This window comes from Thamnophis elegans, chromosome 2, assembly GCF_009769535.1.
Source record: "Thamnophis elegans isolate rThaEle1 chromosome 2, rThaEle1.pri, whole genome shotgun sequence".
NCBI lineage: Eukaryota > Metazoa > Chordata > Lepidosauria > Squamata > Colubridae > Thamnophis > Thamnophis elegans.
In genome coordinates this window covers 64506032-64529121 of record NC_045542.1, presented here as the reverse complement: position 1 = coordinate 64529121, position 23090 = coordinate 64506032, and the positions used below count along the sequence as shown (strand labels likewise).

At 38.9% G+C, this 23090-nt stretch overlaps 1 protein-coding gene across 9 annotated transcripts in view; it reads right to left on the bottom strand.

Annotated features, from left to right (window-relative positions):
• WIZ (WIZ zinc finger) overlaps positions 1-23090 on the bottom strand; it is a 78897-nt gene that overhangs the window by 37634 nt on the left and 18173 nt on the right. The window lies entirely within an intron of this gene.

Here is a 23090-nt window from a genome sequence, read left to right as displayed (position 1 = left end):
CAAGGACTGTATGCCAAAGTATACATTCCCAGCAGGCACTACCAAAGGAATGAAAGTCCTTCCACCTGCACAGTTAAAGCGAGAAGACATCTATATTCGGCAGCAATGATATTGGAAGCAGATGATATACAGGTAGTCCTCAATGAGAACTCACAAATGGAACTGGAAATGCAGTTGTTAAGTGAAGCAGTTGTTAAGTGAAACCATGACTATGCTGACAATCTTATTATAGCTTTTCTTTCCTTTGCAGATCTGTGAAGGTTGTAAATGGGAGGATTGGCTGCAAAGTTAGTTTTTCATTACAACTGTAACTGCAATGTGTATGAAGCAGTCAGTAAGTGAGGTCTACCTGTGTAGGATATAGGAAGCGAATAATCGCTTTAGTGACAATGGTAAGGCAACAATTCATATTGCACAAGACAAAGCAATGGCAAATCACTCCTGCATTTTTACCAAGAAAACCACATGGAATAGAAAACAGAAAATGATTGAGAGTACAATGCTGAGTGATAGGCCCCTCAGGTCAGATGGCATTCCATATGTTATTGGAGAGCTCAGAATCTTTCAGAGTACTAATGGTGTTTTGGCATGGCTAGAATTAAAGCCTGTAGGATGTCTACAGGGCGGGGCATAACCTTTTCCTAGGGGGTCACAGCAACACTTGTAATAACAACACAAATAATTCATACACCATTCGAAAGCCCATCAAAAACTGAGTTTATTGACACGATTTAATAGTCAGTATGACCACCATTAGCCCTTCGAACAGCATTCAAACGAGGTGGATAAGAACACAACAAATCTTCAAACAGTTCCGTTCGATTTTCCAGATTTTTCAACACAGTTTCCAAATTCATTCTCAAAGTTTCAACCGAATATCGATTTTGACCTTGCTCCTGAATCATCAGAGCTTCCACTTCATCCTTAATTATGGCCCCAATGTTCTCTGCCGGATTGAGATCTGGCGAATTTCCCGGCCAGACGTCATTGCCCCAAAATTCGACATTGTTTTCCTTTAACAATTGCTGAGTCGCATTTGCACGCATGCAAGGAGCTTTGTCATGAAGAAAGACAGCCTCACCAACCACCAAGACATTGTCTGGATCACTGAGAAATGGAATGACATTCTCCAATAAAATTTTCTCACGGAAATAACTGCCATCCCAGGATTCCCCTTTATCCTTCAAAACCCAATGCAGTTTCTTGGCTGTGAAAATGACGAAAATCCCGATGCAAGTCGGATTGCGAACGATTTGTCGATATCGTTCATGTTTGGCGATGTCGTCGACGTCTTTAGCCCAAATTTGATCGTTCTGGAAATTCGGTTTTCGAATGGCATAAACGAAGAATTCGTCAGATGGCGCCAAATGAAGAAAATCTTCCTCGGTCCATTCAGACAACCAATCGCACAACCAAAGCCGATCTTGAACGTGTGTTTGAGTTTTCAATGGTTTGCAAATGACGTGGAATGGCTTCAAACCTTCTCGTTCTCGATATCGGCCGATTGTCCTTTGATCAACTCGTTTTCCATGAATTTGAAGGATTTCTTGGGCCACTTTTCGGTTTCCTTTTCGTTGTTTGCGACTGCCAGTTGCAATGATGGCTTTGCTTTCTTGGGACAGTTGCAGAGGACGCCCTTCTCCAAATTTTGTGAAACATTCTTGGGCTGTTTTGTTCCAATTATCAGTAACCCAATCCGGATGACGTTTCAATTTGTTTGCAATCCATTTTCGATTGATAAATGTCGCTCCAGCATCGCGAGCCTCTCGAAAGGCAATGCATTTTATTCTGTCAATGATCCTTTGTTCTTCCGAATCGAATTTTCCAGCCATTCTTAAAGCAAATTTAACATTTAATAGCTCATTCAATTCAGTTTTTTATGGGCTTTAAAATGAGGTGTCGCGGAAGTTGTAAACTGCTGTCGATCTTGCTGTGACCCCCTAGGAAAAGGTTATGCCCCGCCCTGTAATTGTTATATTGCCCTACAGGAAAAGAAGATCCAAAGCTATAAAGACAGAATTACAGAAGGAACATGGAATGCAAGAAGCAAGAACATGGGGAAGTTCAACAGAATGAAAGATTACGTGAAATGACTACAAATTGACATTTTAGACATTAGAGAATGGAAATGGATTGAAATTGTATATCTTTAATCAGATCAGACTGTTTAGTATTCAGGACATGAAAAACAAAGAAGGAACGGCACTGCTTTTATAGTTACGACGAATATAGTAAGAAAAGTACATCACTACAGTGCAATCAATAGCCAAATAATATTGATGAGCTGTTGTGTATAACCCTTTAATATGGCGATCATTCAAATTTATGTTCCAGCTGCCAATTCAGAAGAAGAGGAAGTTGCTGTATTTTATGATCACGTTCAATTTGGAACCAACAGAAGATGCAAGTAAAACGAGTTTCTTGTGATTGGAGACTGGAATGCCAAAGTTGCCAATACGAAAGAGGCAAACATAATTGGATTGTACGATTTAGAAAGCTAAAATGAAGCAGGAGACCAGCTTATAAATTTCTGCCACTTCAATGAATTCTTCATAGCTAATTCAAACAACCAAAAAAATATCTCAATACATTAACATTACCAGATAAAATATGTGGAAATCAAATTGATTTATGTTGTTGCTAAATGAAGTAACTCAATTAGAGCAATAAAGACATGGCCAGGTGCTGACTGTGGAACAGATCCCAAACTGCTCATATGTAAATTCGAAGTTAAACTAAAGAAAAAGAAAACTAGTTAATTTGTACGAGATGATCTTGAAATACACCCATCATTTTCAAGGATGAATTAGAAATTGTTTTGAAGTTCTGAACCTAATTGATAGAAAATGAGAGGAATAGTGGAAAGAATTTAAAGAATGACTTCTTTAAGGATTAATGTGAAAAGAGACTGCCAGAAATGAAGAAACAGAAGAAAGTAAAAAAAGGAGTCAAAACAACCATGGAAATTGCCAAGAAGAGAAGCCAAAGCCAAGAAAGACCAAAATCTCAGAAATAAATTTAACAAAAAAATTACAGAGACTTGTTAGTAGAGACAAGAAGCAGGATTTCAACACATGTGTAAAGACACTGAAAATGGAAAAACAAGGAATGTCTTTCAAAAGATCTCTGAATTCAGAAGTAGTTCCAACCTCAAATTGGTATGCTAAAAATACCAATGGACAGATAGCAACAGATTCAAAGGAGATTAAACAAAGATAGGAGTGTACTGAAATACTGTACAGTAAGATGTCAACAACCAAGATTCCTTAGAAAATATTCCTCACATAAGACTCTCTAGAAGTAGAAGATGAAGTTAGATCAGCATGCTTTTGACTACCAAGTCTGAAGGCTACAGGAAGTGACAGAATACCCACAGACCTTTGGTAAGTAACAGAAGAAGAATCAGTAAAAGCTCTAACTAAGCTATGCCAGAATATTTGGGGAATGACATAGTGGCCAACAGATTGGAAGAGGTCAATCTATGTACTAATACCAAAAAAGGAGGCTTAACAGAGTGTGCAAAGTATTGTACAGAATCCTTAATTTCACATGCTAGCACAAATAATGCTTAGGATCATCCAATACAGATTAGAGCACTATATGGAAAAAGAGATGCCAGATGTTCAAGCTGGCTTTAGAAAAGGCCAAGAAACATCAGACATTTATGTTGATGCACAATGGATAATTGAGATAGCCCAAAATACTAGAAATAATTTAGCATGTGTTTCATTGATTATAGGAATGCCTTTGGCTATGTTGAACACATCAAGTTGTAGAAAATGCTCATAAAAATGGGAATCCCATTGTCCTCATGAAAAATTTACATACGTCAGGAATAGGGTTGGGTTCTTGCCAGTTCTAACCTCTTCTATAGAAGAGGTTCCACAACTCTACAGTGCCGTTTAGAACCGGTTTCAGCTCCCTCCCCCTGGCCGTCCACACATCATCAAGATGAAGAGCAAGAGGAGGAATTCTGGGAGTTGAAGTCCACAAGCCTTAAAGCTGTCAAGTTTGAACACCCCTGGGTTTTTTTTTTCTAAAGGGTTAGGGGTGCAAGGGTTGACAGCTTTGACAGCTTTAAGACTTGTGTGCTTCAAATGCCAGAGTTTCTGAGCCAACATTTTGGTTGCTAAGCAAGAGCGTTGTTAAGTGAGTTTCACCACATTTTACAAGTAGGCCACGCCCATCCAGTCACATGGCTGGCAAGCTACTCCCACCCAGTCATATGGCCAGCAAGCCATTCCCACCTGGTCACATGGCTGGCAAGCCACTCCCACAAAGCACAGAAGAGGTTCTAAAAAAATTTGAAACCCACTACTGGTCAGGAAACTACCGTATAGATAGAACTTTATGAAACAGGCAGGCTCCAGGTTGGCAAAGGAGTGTGACAAGGCTGCATGCTCTCTCCTTATTTATTCAACCTACATGCTGAATATATATTAAGAGAATAGAAAGAAGATGAGTGTGACAAATGGAGGAAGAAGCATCAATAAACTTTGCAATGATGATAGTTGGTTATTAATCACTGATAGTTAAAAATACAAAGGATTTAATAACTAAAATCAAGAAACACGCTGAAAAAAATGGGACTAAGATTGAATTTAAAGAAGAACTAAGGACAACAGGTAGAATAACCAGCCTTAGGACTGATGATGAAGTTATCAAAGTGGTGGATAACGTCTGCTTTTTAGACTCAACTATCAACGGTTAAGGGACAAGCAAGCAACAAATATGGAACAGACTAGCACTTGAAATACATTATATGAAGGTCTTAAAAAATATTGAAATAGTGGTTGTGTCCATACCTACAAAGATAAAATCATGGCATTCTCTATAACATTTGATGGAAGCAAAAATTAAAAGCAGGACGTTGATTCAGCTTTCCATCCTTCCGAGGTCAGTAAAATAAAGGCCCAGATTGTTGGGGGCAATATGCTGACTCTGTAAACTGCTGATAAAAGCACTATGAAGCGGTATATAAGTCTAAGTGCTATTGCTATTATTGCCACTTTTGAACTTTGGAGTTGGAGAAGAGTTCTGATAATATTATGGGCAGCCATAACAAGTGAACAAATCAATCCAGAGTTCTCACTCAAACATAAATGATCATACTGAAATTCAGACACACATTATGTAAAGATACAGTTTTCTAGTGCTCTGGGCTGAGAAAGGTGGCAATAAAAAAAAAACCAGTGGGAAGGTGAATAGACTCAGTTATAATAGTGATGAGTGTACTATTTGAACACCTGAAAATTCCAGAAAAGGGACATCACCAAGGGAAAATCTGTTTCCAGTACCATGATTTGATGACACAATATATCAATCAACTATAATGTAATATATACATTATAGTTGTGTGGTAGGGCAGTGATTAGAATGCCATATTATAGGCTGACTGTAGCCACAGATAGGAGTTTGATCCTGATGGCTCAAGGGTGATTCAGCCTTCCATCCACCCGAGACCGGTAAAATGAGAACCCAGATTGTTGGGGATAATATACTGACATTTGTAAACCATCAGAGAGTGTTGTAAAGTATTGTGGAGCAATATATAAGTCTATGTGCTATTGCTAAGTGCTATTGCTATATTTTGAAGTAGTCTGTTTCTTTTATAGATTTTGGCATTAGGAGCCACAATTTCTGTACCATTAGATTTTGGGTTAGCTATCAAAATATGGTTACTTGTTCAAACTAAATTTTACAAATTTAGTAAAAATTGTTGTTGTTTTAACCATTCAGTCATGTAGGATATATCAAATCTTGGTTCTGTGACAAAGTACTGACAAACTACAAGCAAGATGGTGTCCAAGTACAACATGTGTTCTTAAATCAACAGATTTTATCTTGTCAGGAGCCAACTGCTGGTAAAATAAATTAGAGAGGCAGAACTGAGCATTTATCCATCCCGTCTTTATAGTTCTGAAGAGTGGAATATTCTTCAGTTGCAGATCAATGCTGATCAAAATTCTAAACAGCATTTCATTACCTAAATGGAAAGCCAATATCAGAAAGATAATAGAACCATTATCAGCTGCTCCAGATGTTATGTGAAAGTTTGTCCAGAACACTCACAGAAATTTTATAACATTGGGCCCCAGGGAAGGCTGAAAAATACATTCCTTGGAGGATGTTACAAGTGTATTAAATCAAATATGAGAATAGTAATTTCTCTTCTTTACAATTATATGCTGTGGCCAAAAAGCTAGTGCTGTAAAGATTGAGTGATACTCAGGGGTGGGTTCGGGCTGGCTTTACTGCTAGTTCGCTTGTATGTGTGCTTCATATGTGCACGCTGGATGCACACACATGCACAGTTTAATTAAAATTGTTCTGCACAGAACTTAAAAACAATATGGCAGATTCCGACAGCGCTGACCAGAGAACCATTTCGGGGGCATGGCAGACCTGGGTCACTGGGTTCTAGCGACCCATGCCACCATACCACTTTTGGTTTGGCTGAACTGGGCTGAACCGGTAGGAACTCATGTCTGGTGATACTGAATATCAATTTGAAATCAGTTTCCTTTCTCAGAGCTTTAGAATTCTACTAGATAGAAGTTCCAAGAAATTTGCAAGCTTCTTATACATTCTCACTTCCACTATGTTTAGGAAAGTATTTCTTTAGGGCTAGGCTCCCATTATTGCTTCGATACAGTTGTTGTGCCCACATATCTGTATCCCAATGTATAAGGCAGTAGTGGCAAACCTATGGCATGCAGAGTCATCTCTTTGGGCATGCGAGTCGTTGCCTGTTGCTCTTCTGGATTCTGGCGCGCTGGTCTTCATGCATGTGGGAGCATGACATCCCCCACATGGCAGCTAAGTTTATCAGTGCAATAATTGAAACTAAGCAGTAAGCAATTTCAGACTCAACCTGAGAACTCAATATCCTCAGACTATTTTATCTTTCTTTCTATCTATCTTTCTTTCTCTTCTCTTTCTCGCTTTCCTCATTTAATATAACCCTAAATTATGATTATAATAAATTACTAGGCATTAAGTAAGCATCATTAACTATGTCTGAAGTATCCAGGTAGAATTTTATTACTGTATTGCATATCTCTGCATTTTATCAGTACATCTAAAATTAATTAAAATGTTATATATTAATATTTAAATATTATACCAGACTAATTTACAACAATATGGATTGGTACATACTTCAATTTTTTCTCTTTTGTCTTTATATATTGCTTGATATTCCTGATCTTACTCATTCTTTTAACCTTTTCCTCCTTTTCCCTCTCTTTTTTGTGTAAATTATTCAGTTACCTTTATCTCATACACCTCCCACTCCTATAATATTGCTATTGAATTGTACCTACACATCTAGTGATCGGCTATGATAGAGGATTTGACTTGAATAAGAAATCTGCTTATTTCATCTTTGGATAGATACACAATTTAACATCTATAACATTACTCTACTTTTGGTCTGCTTTTACAATTTAAAATGATCAATTCCAATAACAGTTCATCTATCAATCTTGGAAGACTTTTCTGAGAGACATAGTGAGAAGGGCGGGGGGGAATCTAATTATTCCTCCTGTAGCTCTGTAATTTCCCTGAAAATAAACTCCACTGGAGGCCCTAGAAACAGTGGTGAAAGGCTCAGTCTTCCCCTTTCTAGTATTTTCCATTAACATCTCACTCTCACAGGCATGACAAGAACCAGAAGCAAAGGAGATATGGCTCAAAGAAGATACTGCTCAAAATGCAGCATTGTTTTGTGGCCCCTCTTGCCCTTTGTATTATTTATGTGGAAAACATATTGTAACTTAAACATAATCCATTTAGTTAGCCATGATCTCAGGTTTATATGAAACAGTAAATTGTGGTTAATGTACACCAATCAATATAGCAGCTATAGTCAAGGTTGAAAAACTTTAAACTACTCACTATCGAGCCCAGGGGTAGGTTGCTGCCAATTTTACTACTGGTTTCCACCTCACATGCAACACACGCACACACCCGCAAGCAAGGCGAGAGCACATGCAAAATGTGTGCTGTGTGCTGTGTGTTGTTCAATGTAAATGCATGCACATAACAATTTACAGTGAACTGCACATGTGCAGTCACTAAAAACCAAAATGGTGGTGGCCCAGTGGCGATGACGGAACCGTTTTGGGGGCGTTGCAGTCCTGGTTGGCTGCTGATTCTGTGACCTAGGCCTGAATTCCACTACCGGTTCAGCTGAACTGGGCCAAACCGGGAACAACTTACCTCTGATCTAGCCTATACACTTGACATGGAAAACATACTAAACCAAAGCAATGTGTGCTTATTATATTATCATGCAAATATGGTTACTATAGAAAAGATGGGGTGAAGAAAATATCACAAATCTAGAAACTGTTTAATAGAGCAGGGAAAAGAGGCCTAATTTCAATCCACTATTTTTGTTTTCCCTTTTCAGGTTCCTTCCATATCCTCTATTTGCCCAATCCAATCCTAGGTTTTCCAGATTGGCTTGGGACCAATGGAGAGCTTCATGGTGGAGGTGGCTAATTAAGTTCAATGCCACTTTTTCCCACACCCACTCCCACCCCCTTTTCCAGCTCCCTTCTCTGCTATCTTTTCTCTATGGTTTTTAATGTTTTTATCTGTTTTATCTATGAATGTTTTTAAAATGTTTTTCAGGTTCCCCATTTTGTAAGCCACCCAGAATCGTTGGATATGAGATGGGAGGTGTAGCATACATACCCTCCCCAAAGAAGGAAATATTTTGCGAAATGTTAAAAAAGGCAGGATAAAATATTTCACCTAAAAGAGAAATTTAAAAAATCTTAAGGGAGACAGAAACTAAGAGTCTCAACTCCCGGCCCCCAGCCGATATTTTGTGTCCATTAAGAAGGACTGACCCATCCTATCTACAAAACAAAAGACCTCCACCTCCAGGATGATGGGATTATGACATGACCCTTTGGGACATAATAGGATTAACCCTCTACCATCTAGGAGTAGAGCTCAGTACATTGCACAATCTCCTAAATATATTGCATCACCCTCCAAACTTCAACCAAACTTAGTTCAGACAACCTATAGAGCCAATTATGACCCCCTACAACAACAAATAGAATACATGCTCTTACACAAAAACAAGAAGCTCAAATGCAAAGCCCAAGAGAAGGTATGAAAACCCCTCACTCCATGTGGCCAGCTGCACCAGAACCACCCTTATGGTTCTGCTTCATCATTAAACCATCTTTCCAATCAGCCTCTATGTTTCCAGTGTCTTTCCCCCAGCTTGGAACTGAACCAGATGTATATTTATTCCAATCAAGGGAAATAAATTTCATAAATAAATAAACAAACAAATAAATCCTGACTCTATTTTCTCTTATTTCCTCAACAAAATATATCCTGTCTATCCCCTTTTATCTCTACTCAACTCTCCAATGGCCTTAACATTCACCCAAAATTTTAGTCATAATCTTATGCAACTATACATTTATAATACTTTATTTGTATTTAATTTATGGAGATAATGATTAATGAAAAATGTAAGCATTTGTAAATTAGATAGAAACATTTTTTTAAAATCCTTTTGGATGCAAAATTTTAGTGATATGTATCTACAGGTGAAACTCAAAAAATCAGGATATCATGCAAAAGTTCATTTATTTCAGTAATGCAACTTAAAAGGTGAAACTAATATATGAGATAGACTCATTACATGCAAAGCAAGATAGTTCAAGCTGTGATTTGTCATAATTGTCATGATTATGGCTTACAGCTCATGAAAACCCCAAATCCACAATCTCAGAAAATTAGAATATTGTGAAAAGGTGCAATATTCTAGGCTCAAAGTGTCCCACTCTAATCAGCTAATTAAGCCATAACACCTGCAAAGGATTCCTGAGCCTTTAAATGGTCTCTTAGTAGGAATCACAATCATGGGAAAGACGGCTGACCTGACAGTGGTGCAGAAAACCATCGGCACCCTCCATAAGGAGGGAAAGCCTCAAAAGGTAATTGCAAAAGAAGTTGGATGTTCCCAAAGTGCTGTATCAAAGCACATTAATAGAAAGTTACGTGGAAGGGAAAAGTGTGGAAGAAAAAGGTGCACAAGCAGCAGGGATGACTGCAGCCTGGAGAGAATTGTCAGGAAAAGGTCATTCAAAAGTGTTGGGGACTTTCACAAGGAGTGGACAGAGGCTGGGGTCAGTGCATCAAGAGCTACCACACACAGACGGATCCTGGACATGGGCTTCAAATGTCGTATTCCTCTTGTCAAGCCGCTCCTGAATAACAAACAAGGTCAGAAGCGTCTTACCTGGGCTAAAGAAAAACAGACCTGGTCTGTTGCTCAGTGGTCCAAAGTCCTCTTTTCTGATGAGAGCAACTTTTGCATCTCATTTGGAAACCAAGAACCCAGAGTATGGAGGAAGAATGGAAAGGCACACAGTGCAAGATGCTTGAAGTCCAGTGTGAAGTTTCCACAGTCTGTGTTGATTTGGGGAGCCATGTCATCTGCTGGTGTTGGTCCACTGTGCTTCATTAAGTCCAGGGTCAACGCAGCCGTCTACCAGGAGATTTTGGAGCACTTCATGCTTTCTTCCACAGACGAGCTTTATGGGGATGCTGACTTCATCTTCCAGCAGGACTTGGCACCTGCTCACACTGCCAAAGGCACCAAAACCTGGTTCAATCACCATGGGATTACTGTGCTTGATTGGCCAGCACACTCGCCTGACCTGAACCCCATAGAAAATCTATGGGGCACTGCCAAGAGAAAGATGAGAGACATGAGACCGAACAATACAGAAGAGCTGAAGGCCGCTATTGAAGCATCCTGGCCTTCCATAACACCTCAGCAGTGCCACAGGCTGATAGCTTCCATGCCACGCTGCATTGAGGCAGTAATTGCTGCAAAAGGGGCCCAAACCAAGTACTGAGTACATATGCATACTGATACTATTCAGAGGTCCGATATTGTTCTATGTACAACCCTTGTTTTATTGACCGCATGTAATATTCTAATTTTCTGAGATGGTGGATTTGGGGTTTTCATGAGCTGTACGCCATAATCATCACAATTATGACAAATCACGGCTTGAACTATCTTGCTTTGCATGTAAGGAGTATCTCATATATTAGTTTCACCTTTTAAGTTGCATTACTGAAATAAATGAACTTTTGCATGATATTCTAATTTTTCGAGTTTCAGCTGTATGTGTGTGAGAGGGAGAATGAGTTAAAATGTCTAATGAAAGAACCTACCAGCTATTCTGTTTGTGTGTATGTGTGTGTGTATGGGTTTGTGTGTGTATTTACACATGCTCATAAACATTGCAAACGCAAGGCTGCAATATAAATTAAATATTTATTTGAATATGATTTATATGCTAATAATTAGCTGCCTAGGTGCTAAATATTATTTATTAAATATTTATTAAAATGTATGCATAAAGGTATACAATGGCTTTTAAAAATATGTACAGCAATATAGGTTTGTCTAGTAATGTTTGGAATTAACAAAAGAACTAACAGATGGTAAGTTTGGACTCTTGATTTGCAATAAGTATATCTTTAAAATATATTTTTAAACTTTGTGCTTCCACTTCTTAAAGATGCCCTGAGCATTAGATAAATTTTTGAGATTTTGTTGCAAGAATTGAGCAATTGGGGGGGGGGGGGAATCCTTACGGGAGACATAGGAAAATACATTTTAGAGTATTAAATGATGGAACTCTTCAGACAAAACAGACAAATGCAGATAAAGGAGACAATGGCAGAGGTAGAGCTTCAGAATTCTTTTGTTCATAGGAGCTTCAGAACACTCTATTTTTAGAAACCTTCAGAGGAAAAACAGAGCAATTTATCTTCTGCTGGATATGAAACTATACTTAGTCTATAAGACTTCATTTCTTGTAACAGCAAGAAATGAATTTAATATTTTGATCTTAGCAGAGCAGCACTTACCCACTATGGTAATCTGAAACAAAGTCTGCATCTTAATATTAAGACAAAATTTTAGAAAAGATTGAATAAATGCATAGAACAAAACTAGATTCTCCTTTTATCCATAGGTTCAAACACTGATCAATTCAAGTGACAAAACATTCCAAAATCTAAATAGAACAATATGGTACATTATTTTTTTTAAAGCAAATTAGTATAATCTGATTGTATATGACAAAGAAATACAAGATATTTCTCACTTATTAGCAAACATAAGATATATTTATTACTCATTAATACATGTGACAGAATAAGAGTCACAAGAAGTTATCTAGGTTTTTTTTAAATGTATATTGGCACTGAACAATTTGCTAGTTTTTCCAAAACAATCATTCTGACCACCACCTCCTCCTTTTCTTGCTCCTCCTTTCTTTGGACTGGTGGGCTACACAAGGTTGCTTGGCAGGTTCCAGGCCTCACATGCAGGCTTGCTTTAGATCCATCTATCAGAAAGATCTACTGAATTATTTCTTGATTTCACTTTGATTTGTATACTTCTTTATTTAGATGTTTCAGAAGACCAAGTGAGAAATTGCAGCTCCAAAACATTTTCCGTTTTCTTACTTTATTGTATTAAGATGCTTAGTTTACACAATTCTATATATTGGACCTGATGGACTATGTGCCTACTTCTTAAAAAAGCTTTCCACTGCCATAGCAGAATCTCTAAGCATAATCTTTGAAAAATCTTTCAGGACCAGCTCCTTCCCCAACCTATGGTCACTAGACACATTCATCCCTATCTTTAAAAGGGGAGACAAACAAATGATGTGCCAGTGCCTTGAGGCTGTTAGGGTCTGGATGGGGGATAACAAGCTTGCACTCAATCCGGATAAGACCGAGTGGCTGGTGTGTTTCCCTCCCACTAATTGGCCAAGTTTTCCATCTCTCAGGCTGGGGGGTCAGACAGTACGCCCCTCAGACAGGGTTCGCAATTTGGGAGTCCTCCTGGACCCACAGCTGACTTTCGAACACCACTTGTCGGCTGTGACCAGGGGGGCATTTGCCCAGGTTCGCCTGGTGCACCAGTTGCGTCCCTACCTGAACCAGGAGGCCCTCACAACAGTCACTCGTGCCCTTGTGATCTCTAGACTGGACTACTGCAACGTGCTCTACATGGGGCAGCCCTTGAAGAGCATTCGGAGACTTCAGCTTGTCCAGAATGCAGCCGCGCGAGCGATTGTGGGTGCACCTCGGTTCACCCACGTAACACCTATCCTCCGCGAGCTGCACTGGCTGCCTATTGGTCTTCGGATACGCTTCAAGGCACTAGTCGTCACTTATAAAGCCCTTCATGGTATTGGACCTGGGTACTTGAGAGACCACCTGCTGCCAATTACCTCCAATAGACCGATCAGATCCCACAGATTAGGCCTCCTCCGAATTCCATCCGCCGGCCAATGCCGACTGGCGACTACCCGGAGGAGAGCCTTCTCTGTGGCTGCTCCGACCCTCTGGAATGAGCTCCCCATGGAGATTCGAACCCTCACCACCCTCCAGGCCTTCCGCAAAGCCCTAAAAACCTGGCTGTTCCGACAGGCTTGGGGCTAAAGAGTTTTTGCCCCCTTTCTCGAATGGTATGGTTTGTTGTGTGTTTTTAAATTTTGTATTGTTATGTCTTGTCTTTTTTATCCCCCTGTCTGTACCTCCTTCCCTGATTGAATTGTGAGCTGCCCTGAGTCCCCTTCGGGGAAAAGGGCGGCATATAAATGTAATCAATCAATCAATCAATCAATCAAAAAGGGAGACCCCAGCCTAATTGAAAATTACAGACCAATCTCTTTATGTTGTGTCAACTGCAAAGAAGGTGCAGATGCATGGAATCAATCATAAACTAATCCATTACCCTCCACTGAGAGACAAACAACCTGCTCTCTAACAAACAATTTGGTTTCAGAAAAAAATGTGTCCTGTAATCTGCAACTCCTACACTGCAAAAACATATGGACTACACATCTCGATCAGGGCAAAGCAATAGACACAATTTACATAGACTTCTGTAAAGCCTTTGATTCAATGGTACATGATAAACTACTTCTAAAACTAAAATCTTATGGCATTTCTGGACCCCTGCATAATTGGATAGCAGCGCTTCTGTCAAACAGGCAACAAGTGGTCAAAATAGGAAGAATCCTATCAAATCCTGTACCTCTTAACAGCGGTGTCCTCCAAGGTAGGGGGACTGTCTACTGTTGACCACACTCCATTCCTAAGAGGACTGTAAGGAGTGTGCACAACCACACCAAAGTGTCTATTGTCCCTGTCCTAATGTCCCCATTTATTCGTATCCATTTCCTGTTTTCATAATCATGTTCATACATATCTGTTATCTTATACATGTTTGACAAACAAATAAATAAAATAAATAAAAATAAATTCTCATAATTCTGAAATTATTTTAATTAAAGCTACTCTGAGTAGGTTAGAAAGTCTCATCAACTATTATATTTACATTTTAAAGACTGAGTGAATTATATAAAGATGTTGGAATTTCCTCCACAAGGGGCGTTTTTTAATGTAAAACTTACACTCAGATGTTATGCTTAGCTATGCCTCAGCGAGTCAAATTTGATTCCTTGTGATTATGTGGAACAAACTTTGCAGTAATTATCTTTTTAAAGAGATAATCTGCAGTTTTATCTGCTGTCTTCCCTTTCTTTTATTTTGCTCAATTATGCCAAACATGGTATTGTTTATAGTTTATCATCTGCTCACATCATCTGCTCAAAATATATGAATTTCTACTTGCCACTGGTCTACAAACGATTGATTCTCCTTGCAGTCCCATGGTACTCTTGGTAACAATTTCCAAATCCATGATTCAAAAATATTTATCTTCTTTCTTTTTCAGTGGTTCAGCTTCATGCTGTGCATTACCAACACAAGGATCATTGCTTTTATTATTCTGATTGTTATTGACATGTAAATGTCTCTGTAATTTATTTCAGAGCATTTACATTTAAACTCTGGCACAAACATATGCCATAACTGCCTCTTTTGGTTGCTGTGATCCTCATAACATTTCTCTCATTTGATCCCAAGCCTATATTTGAAGCACTATTAAATCACCTTTTGTTGTAACAGTTGAAAAAGGATGTTTCCCACTTATCCAACATAGATTTTGCCATGGGTATGCTCTGATGCATTTAAATTTATAAACTGTAAACTATTTTCATTCAGTGATCTCCAAAGGAAACTATCTGGTAACTATGGTGGAGCAGAGGTCCCAACCTCTGGGCTGTAGCCCATTAATGGTCTATGTGCTATTTTGCAATTCAGCCATGGAAACAGTGGGTGAGTGAACATGCATGCACATCCTCACTTGCAAGAGCAGTGGGCGAGTGCTTGTATGCGTGCTCATTTGCATGAGTGATGTGTGTACACCACTCGCACAAATGGAGCCACATGCATGCTTGCTGGGTGCTCATAAAGAACCATCCCTTCTCTCCCACCACCCTACCCCGCCAGTCTGCAAAGCCGGAAAGGTTGAACTCTATGCTACAGGAACATATCTCAAATCTGGCAGAGACACTAGCAAATGCCTAGTAATGATTGTTGTTCCTACAATCATTCTCCCCACTAAGGTGGGGAGAAGACCTGGGCCGCCCAGGTATAATGGAGAGCCAGGCCATGTTCCTAGCAATGCTCTGTTTAATGACTCTCACAGTCGCCGAACAAGCACCACTGCGAGAGGTGGCTTTGTAGTTTTTGAATGAAGCAGTCACATGGCATTTTGCTTAATAACCACTTTATTCAATGATCAAGATACTGGGCCTAGCTGTGTTTGTAAATGGAAGACTACTTATATCATTTAAAGATCTAAGATCTCTTTCAAAATAAAAACTTCCACAAAGTAGACATCAACATTCAATTAAGAGGCCAATATGAATATTTTTTCCTGGCACCCAAATTTCTGTAGATAGGAAACAGGCATAAGGACACATAACACCATAAAAGCTAAACGCAAACTGTAGTCCTTGTGCTTTCATCATGTAGAAATATTGGTCAGATAGTTTCCCTTGGATATCACTGAATAAGAAGAGTTTATAGTTTAAATTTATAAATTTAAACCAAACTAATTTAAAATTGCATATAAAATACCATCCCTGCAATAAGGGAGAAATCTGATTAGGACTGCAGTGGTTAGAAATTTCTCCTTCCTCCAGGCTATTTTCCTGATAACTATTTTCCCTTTGTCTTCAGATCTGTTCAATTCAAATCACTGACAATAAGGAGAGGGGGGGAAATCCTGCTCCATCTCTTTGCATTTCCTATAAAGGGAAGCTGCAAAGTTAGCAAGCCACCTTTTCCCCTTGAAAGATCTGATGCATGGGAGCTAACAACCAATGTGAGGCAGGAGTTCCTCCAAATGAGACTTCTTAGAATGTACAAAAAGTAGTAACAGTATCAAAACAAAAAATTAAACAAAACCAGTTTGAGTTGTAGTTTCAAATAAACCACAACCAAGCCAGAAATACACTGATTTAGCTTCTGAACACAGACAAAAAGCTTGGCAATGGTTTTTTACCTGGTTTAGAGTCTTTGTATGGAAAAGTCTTAGGTATCACTCTGAGAAATAATATGAAAGGGAAGGTATTCAGCAGAAAAGCCAATAGGAAAGAAGCTTTTCTTTGCTATTTTGCTAACCAACCTGAAACCTACTACATCTTCTCATTTTTTTAAGCTACTCAACAGAATGTTATGCATCTTCCACATAGAACAAAGGGCTATACTGTTAATACTCTTTTTTATGGCAAGATTGTTTTATCAAGATCAATTTTAATTAAAGGCACATAACAGAAGACTGATAACAAATAGTATACATATTAGTTGGTATAAATGACAGTATTTTTCATACTGATGTTTATAGAGTAAAATGAAAATGTCAGGGTTCCGCTAATGTTGCAATTACAGAAAACTTCATGCCATAGGGGGGGGGGGGGAAATCAAAATTAAGTAGATACTATTTAAGGCATCAAAATAAGATTGTTGTTTTTGTACCTCTGCATATTTATCTAACAATATCTTTATGCCCAGATTATCCATACATAAGAGATGCAGACATTCACAGATTGTGTTCAAGACCTCAAAGGCCAAGTATTGGGATATAATTAGGAGCTGCCAACTTGCCAGTAAAACTAAGAGTTTTTGGAAGAGTTCTAGGTACAAGTAGTCTTGTTTAGCTACTGCCTTCTACAGCAACTGTTCACAGTTATGATGAAAAAATAACTTTGTGGCCTATCCTTGCATTTACAGTGCATTCAGAAAGCATTCAGACCAGGGGTGGGTTTCAAAAATTTCAGCAATGGGTTTTCTGCTCAGTTGCTGGGTGGGCGTGCCATGGTGGGCGTGACCTAGTCGACCTCCTGCGTGACCCAACAAAAGCGCGCACGACAAAAGCATGGTGACAAAACCGTGTCGCTAACACCACGACGTCATCAACACGCTGACAACAGCGTGTCGACAGAAGGGCGATTTACAACAGCGTGTCGACAGAAGGGCGATTTAAGTTAAGGTAAGGGTTAGGTTTAGGTTAGGTTTAGGTTTAGGTTTAGGGTTAGGGTTAGGTTTAGGGTTAGGTTTAGGGTTAGGGTTAGGTTTAGGGTTATGTTTACAGCGCCCTTCTGTCGGCGCGCTGTTGTCGGTGGGATTCAGCGCTCATTCGTCGGCGTGGTTCAGAACTCGTGGTTTTGTCACCGCGGTTTAGTCGGGCATGCTTTTGTCGGTCGCCCTTTTGTCGGTGAACCAACCTCCTGCACCACAGCAGAGAGGCCATTTTTGCCTTTCCTAGGCTCCGGAGGCTTTCCTCAAGCCTCTGGGAAACCGAAAACTACCTCCCCTAGGCTCCAGAGGCCTTCCAGAAGGACCATTTTCCTCCTCCCTGAGCCTCCGTGTGGGCCCTGCATTTACCTCACATCCAAAATGGACCTCATGAACACTCCTGGGAGGGGCATGGTGGGGTGGCAGGAGCGTGGCATGGTAGGCGGGACCAGCCAAGGGTGGGATTTGGAGGTTCTCTGAACTGAACCCGGGTGAACCCGTAGCAACCTATCCCTGATTCAGATCCCTTCACTTCTGTCAATTTTGTTATGCTACAGCCTGATTTTACAGTTGTTTTACATTTTTTTCTCATTAATCTACACTCACTATCCCACAATGACAAAATGAAAACAGAACTTTGGAAATGTCTGTAAATAATTTTTTTAATGAAAATACAAATTTCATTTGGCATTAATTACTCTGGCATGAGAGCCATTTTGGTCTAGTGAAACCAGGACCCTATGAGTTCAAAGGTCGCCTTAGACATGAAAGTCAGCTAGATGACCTGGTCAGTCACTCTCACTCAGCCCAACTTACATCAAAGGTTGTTTTTGTGAGCAAAGTAAAAGGAGGAAGGAATATTAGATCTTTTCACTGCTCGCATTATTTTTTTTTAAAATAATAAAGGCAAAATGAAAAATAAAAAATAAAATAAAATTTACCAGCTTTAGATAAAACAAGCTATTAGCTACATTTTGCCAAACTAAGTGCAAAAATTAAAGACAGAACACACCCCTGTGCTAAATTCATTCATAAATTTCAGTGACAAAATACTAAGAGAGGCATGGGAAGCCTATGTTATATTCTTTTAGAAATATCACCATCCAACCATGGTCTTCTCTGCTGCTGAATTAAATGCTATTCTCCAATCCTTCACTTAGCGCAAATCCTTACTAACGAAGGGGAATATATGTGTCCTGGGATAATATTGCAGGAGTTGGGTCGATCACCGGGACCAGAGGCTTTGTCTTCCAAGCTTTTGGACTCATACACTAATTGTTACTGTATACATTTTGTTCTCTTAAATACCGATTGCTCATCTGCCTCTGTTCCAATTTATTGTTAATGATATGGCTCTGATTTTTTGTGTGTGCAGCACATGACAAGCAAACAGACTATTCAAGTCCTTCAACTTTACCATCCTTCATCCATCAATCGTGGTAAGAAAACAAGAATGGATAGGTTTTGATGTGCAAGTTATGTCTCTTCTCATTTCTGTCATATGTTAAATAGTGTAGAAAAATAATATATTTTGATTGGTATGGAGTTGAAATAATCAGCACTTTTACTCCAATTTCTCCTCTTCCTTTTCTTCCTCTTTGCATAGGTAACAACTTTCACATTCCTCCATTCTTTGGTTGAAAGGCAAGTCAAGATCTGGAGGGAGACAATTGCAGAAGAGCAATAGACACGGCTGCCTGGATCTGGAATGGAGAAAGTGTGCCTACATCAACCTGAAACTACTAGTAAGCCCCACTCAGACCTGACCATTTACTGTTGACCTGAGTTCACCACCTTTATGGGTGATAAAAGCATAACAAATTTTACACACCTTGCATGACGTCAGTTTAAGGAGTTCAAGGTTACCTCAGCCTTTCATTCTTCTAAGGTCAGTAAAATGAGCAATCAGATTGTTGGGGGCAATATGCTGACTCTGTAAATTGCTTGGAGAGAGCTGTGAAGTAGTATAAGTCTAAATGCTAATGCTGTTGCTACTCATTGGCTGGAGTAAAAATGAAGGCAGAAAAAGGATATTGCCAAGCAGGGATGTGCAGTCAGGGGAGGCAGGGGAGGCAGGGAGGCAGAGCTTCACCACTGTCATCATGAAAAGAAAAAAAAATGTAAAAGGAAAAAAGCAACAGCTGAGGTCAGGCTGAGCTAGTTGCTGCCAGAGTCACCAGGGATGACTCTGCTTAGTGCTTAACTGTTTAAAAAAGCCTCTAAAAAAGTGCTCTCTACAGGAGGTGGCAGGAGAATGATGTGCCTCATCTAGTCTGGCGTTTTATGATCACTCGAGCAGAGTTAAGCAAGGGTTAAAAGCCAAAAAAAATCCTGACGTAATGAGGCACGTCGTTCTCTTGCCTCTTGCCTCCTCCTGTAGAGGCTTTTTTAAACAGTTAAGCACTAAGCAGAGTCGTCCACTGTGACTCTGGCAGCAACTATCTCAGCCTGACCTCAACTCTTGCCTTTTTCCTTTTACATTTTTTTTTCTTTTCATGATGGCAGGCAAGAGCAGAGTTGAAATCCTCTCTGAAACAGCTGGAAAAGGTACGTGTGGCTCGGAGGGAGGAGGAGGAATTCAAACTTCATCTTCCTGGTGCAACTTTGTGTGTGTGTGTGTGTGTGTTTGAGAGGGGGGGAGGGAGCATATTGAGACAGTTCTTTAGTTTATGCACTATGTAACACTCTAATACTATGCCTTTGGGTCTTCTGAAATTTTAATTATCTAATCATAAGAAAAAACAATGTTTTCAGTAGAATGAATTTCCACTTCTACTTACACCTGCCAGCTAAATTGCTGCTAGTGGTATTGCTAACATGGGCTGAGGAGGAAAACCTAAATTTTCTGAATCCTGGTGCAACTCTGTGTGTGTGTGTGTGTGTTTGAGAGAGGGGGGAGGGTGGGAGAGAGCGAGGAAGAGGGGAAGGGAGAAGAAAAAGAAAGAAACATATTTAGCAAAGGAGAAAAACAAATGCTGTCGCTTTAAATCGGAACTGAGCATGTCTGGCTGTGGAATTCTGGGAGTTGAAGTCCACAAGTTTAAAAAAAAATGCTGCCTCACCAGCCATAATGCTCACCGCACGTCACTGTTGCCAAGCCATATTTGTGCATGGTTAGACGTCTGTCCTTAGATATTAACATTTTGACAGACACTAATTATTTAAAGAAGCACCAACAACTAGTGAAGGAACAAATTTGTCTTGTAGGTTATTCACAAGAATGCTATTTGAGAAGGAACATCTGTTTTTTAGACATGTAATATAGAGAGTCTTCGACTTAGAATCACAATTAAGCCCCAAATTTTTGTTGTTAACTGATTCATTTGTTAAGAGAGTTTTACTTAAGAGAGTTTTGTTAAGAGAGTTTTTAGAGCCAAGGTGGCGCAATGGTTAAATGCAGCACTGCAGGCTACTTCAGCTGACTGCAGTTCTGCAGTTCAGCTGTTCAAATCTCACCGGCTCAGGGTTGACTCAGCCTTCCATCCTTCCGAGGTGGGTAAAATGAGGACCCGGATTGTTGTTGGGGGCAATATGCTGACTCTGTAAACCGCTTAGAGAGGGCTGAAAGCCCTATGAAGCGGTATATAAGTCTAACTGCTATTGCTATTGCTATTTACCTCATTTTATGACCTTTCTGGCTACAGTTGTTAAGTGAATCATTGCAGTTGATGAGTTAATAAATTGGTTGTTAAGTGAATCTGGCTTCCCCATTGATTTTGCTTATCAAAAAGTTGCAAAAAGTGATCACATGACACCCAGGAATGGTCATAAGTATGAACCAGTTGCCAAGCATCTGAATTTTGATCACATGACCATGGAGATGCTGCAAAAGTCATAACTGGGCAAAATAGTCATAAGTCATATTTTTCAATGCCATTGTAACTTTGAATGGTCACTAAGTGAACTTTTGTAAGTCAAGGTCTACCTACATAAGAAATTACATAAATAATCAGTGATGACTGAAAAATTGAAAGTGAAGGAAACCATAAAAATGTTCATGAAATAGCCAGGAACTAAGTTTTTATATTTTAAAAGAGTTTTTAGTTCTAAGTAATTACATTTTCAATGAATATACAAAATGTTTTTAAAAATTTACAGTTTCTGTTAACAGAATACTGTAAAACTTAATGGCATCATTGGTTTATCATTATTATAGTGTATATTATTCTTAAGATTCTAAGATTCCAACTGATGGGTCGACTATTTCATATCTGCTTATTCATGTTTTCTACTTTACAAGACTATCACAGTCTTGGTTTACTTAAAGCTATGAAAGCTATGTCATTGTCTCTTTCATACAACTTTGATTTCTATAAGTTGTTACTCTGCTGTTTAATATTCTTCCAAACAATTATATTTGCTTTTCTTGGTTTTATATTAAATACATTTAAAATTCTGTTCCATTTTCTCTTTATAGTAGTGAGAATCACTCTGTATCATTTTATATTGCAGTAATTTTGAAAAGGAATTCCCAACTATATGTGATATTGCTCTTAATGTTTTGCTTTGGTTGTTTAGCCATTTTTTTCTCTTTTAATATTATTAAGCTAAATCATTTCAGTTTTTTAAAAATCTGGCTCATTATTCCTATCATGTTAGGATCAACCTGCTTTTCCAATTGGCTTGTACTTTGTATTTTGTGGCAGATTGGAAGGCTTTTTGGCAGTAATGAATTCTATTATATACTTTTCATATACATATTTTTATTGAGCATCTGCTTTTTTATTTGTACTATAACTATCAGTAATAACACACATTGATTGATTGATTGATTATTACGATAGCAATGTTGGAAATGTCAAATTTACCTGCTGCTCTTTGACCCTAGTATCATCTTCCAACCAGGTGCATTTTAATTCACATTATTAAAATTTCTTCATAGCACAAATCTCTTGAAATTCATAGCTCACAGCTTTTCAAAAATACATTGGAAGGGATAGCAACATGCTAGGCGGCATTTGCTTTCAATTCTAAATCCAGAGGAGGTCTTCCTAAACAACTTATAGCTCAATTAAACTGACTTATGATATTATGGTTTTAGCATTCAAAGTTCCTCATTCCTACTGCTCATAGTCAAAAAAACATCCATTGTCAAACTTAAAATCTAAATATCACAAATTCAATAACCTGATTACAAGTTCCTCAGAGAAGGGAGCTAAAAGAGACAGCTGTTAGGAAGAAAGAGCAGCACATTATGAAAGAGATCCTTGTGAGCTGGCTGTCAGAGGCTTTAAGATGCTGGCTGAACTGAATTACCCTCAGTGTGATATCAGGATAAAAGTGAGAGAATTCTCTTGGGCAATAAGACACATATTATAAGATCACTTTTCTCATTTTCACAAACTATCCTGAATACCTCCTGCTCCATCAGCTAGCCACCAAGACCTTTGCTTGCAAGCACGGAGAAGAAGGTATTGTAAAAGCAGGTTTACATCAGCATTTCTGTATTGAGATTATGTACTATTTACAATCCAGTTATATTCACATGTGAGGTGAAAAGAAGATAAACAGCTCAAAATGTAAAATAGAGGTTGAAGTTCCATCAGTATTATTGGGTTTTTTTGCCTAGTAATTAGCCCAACTTA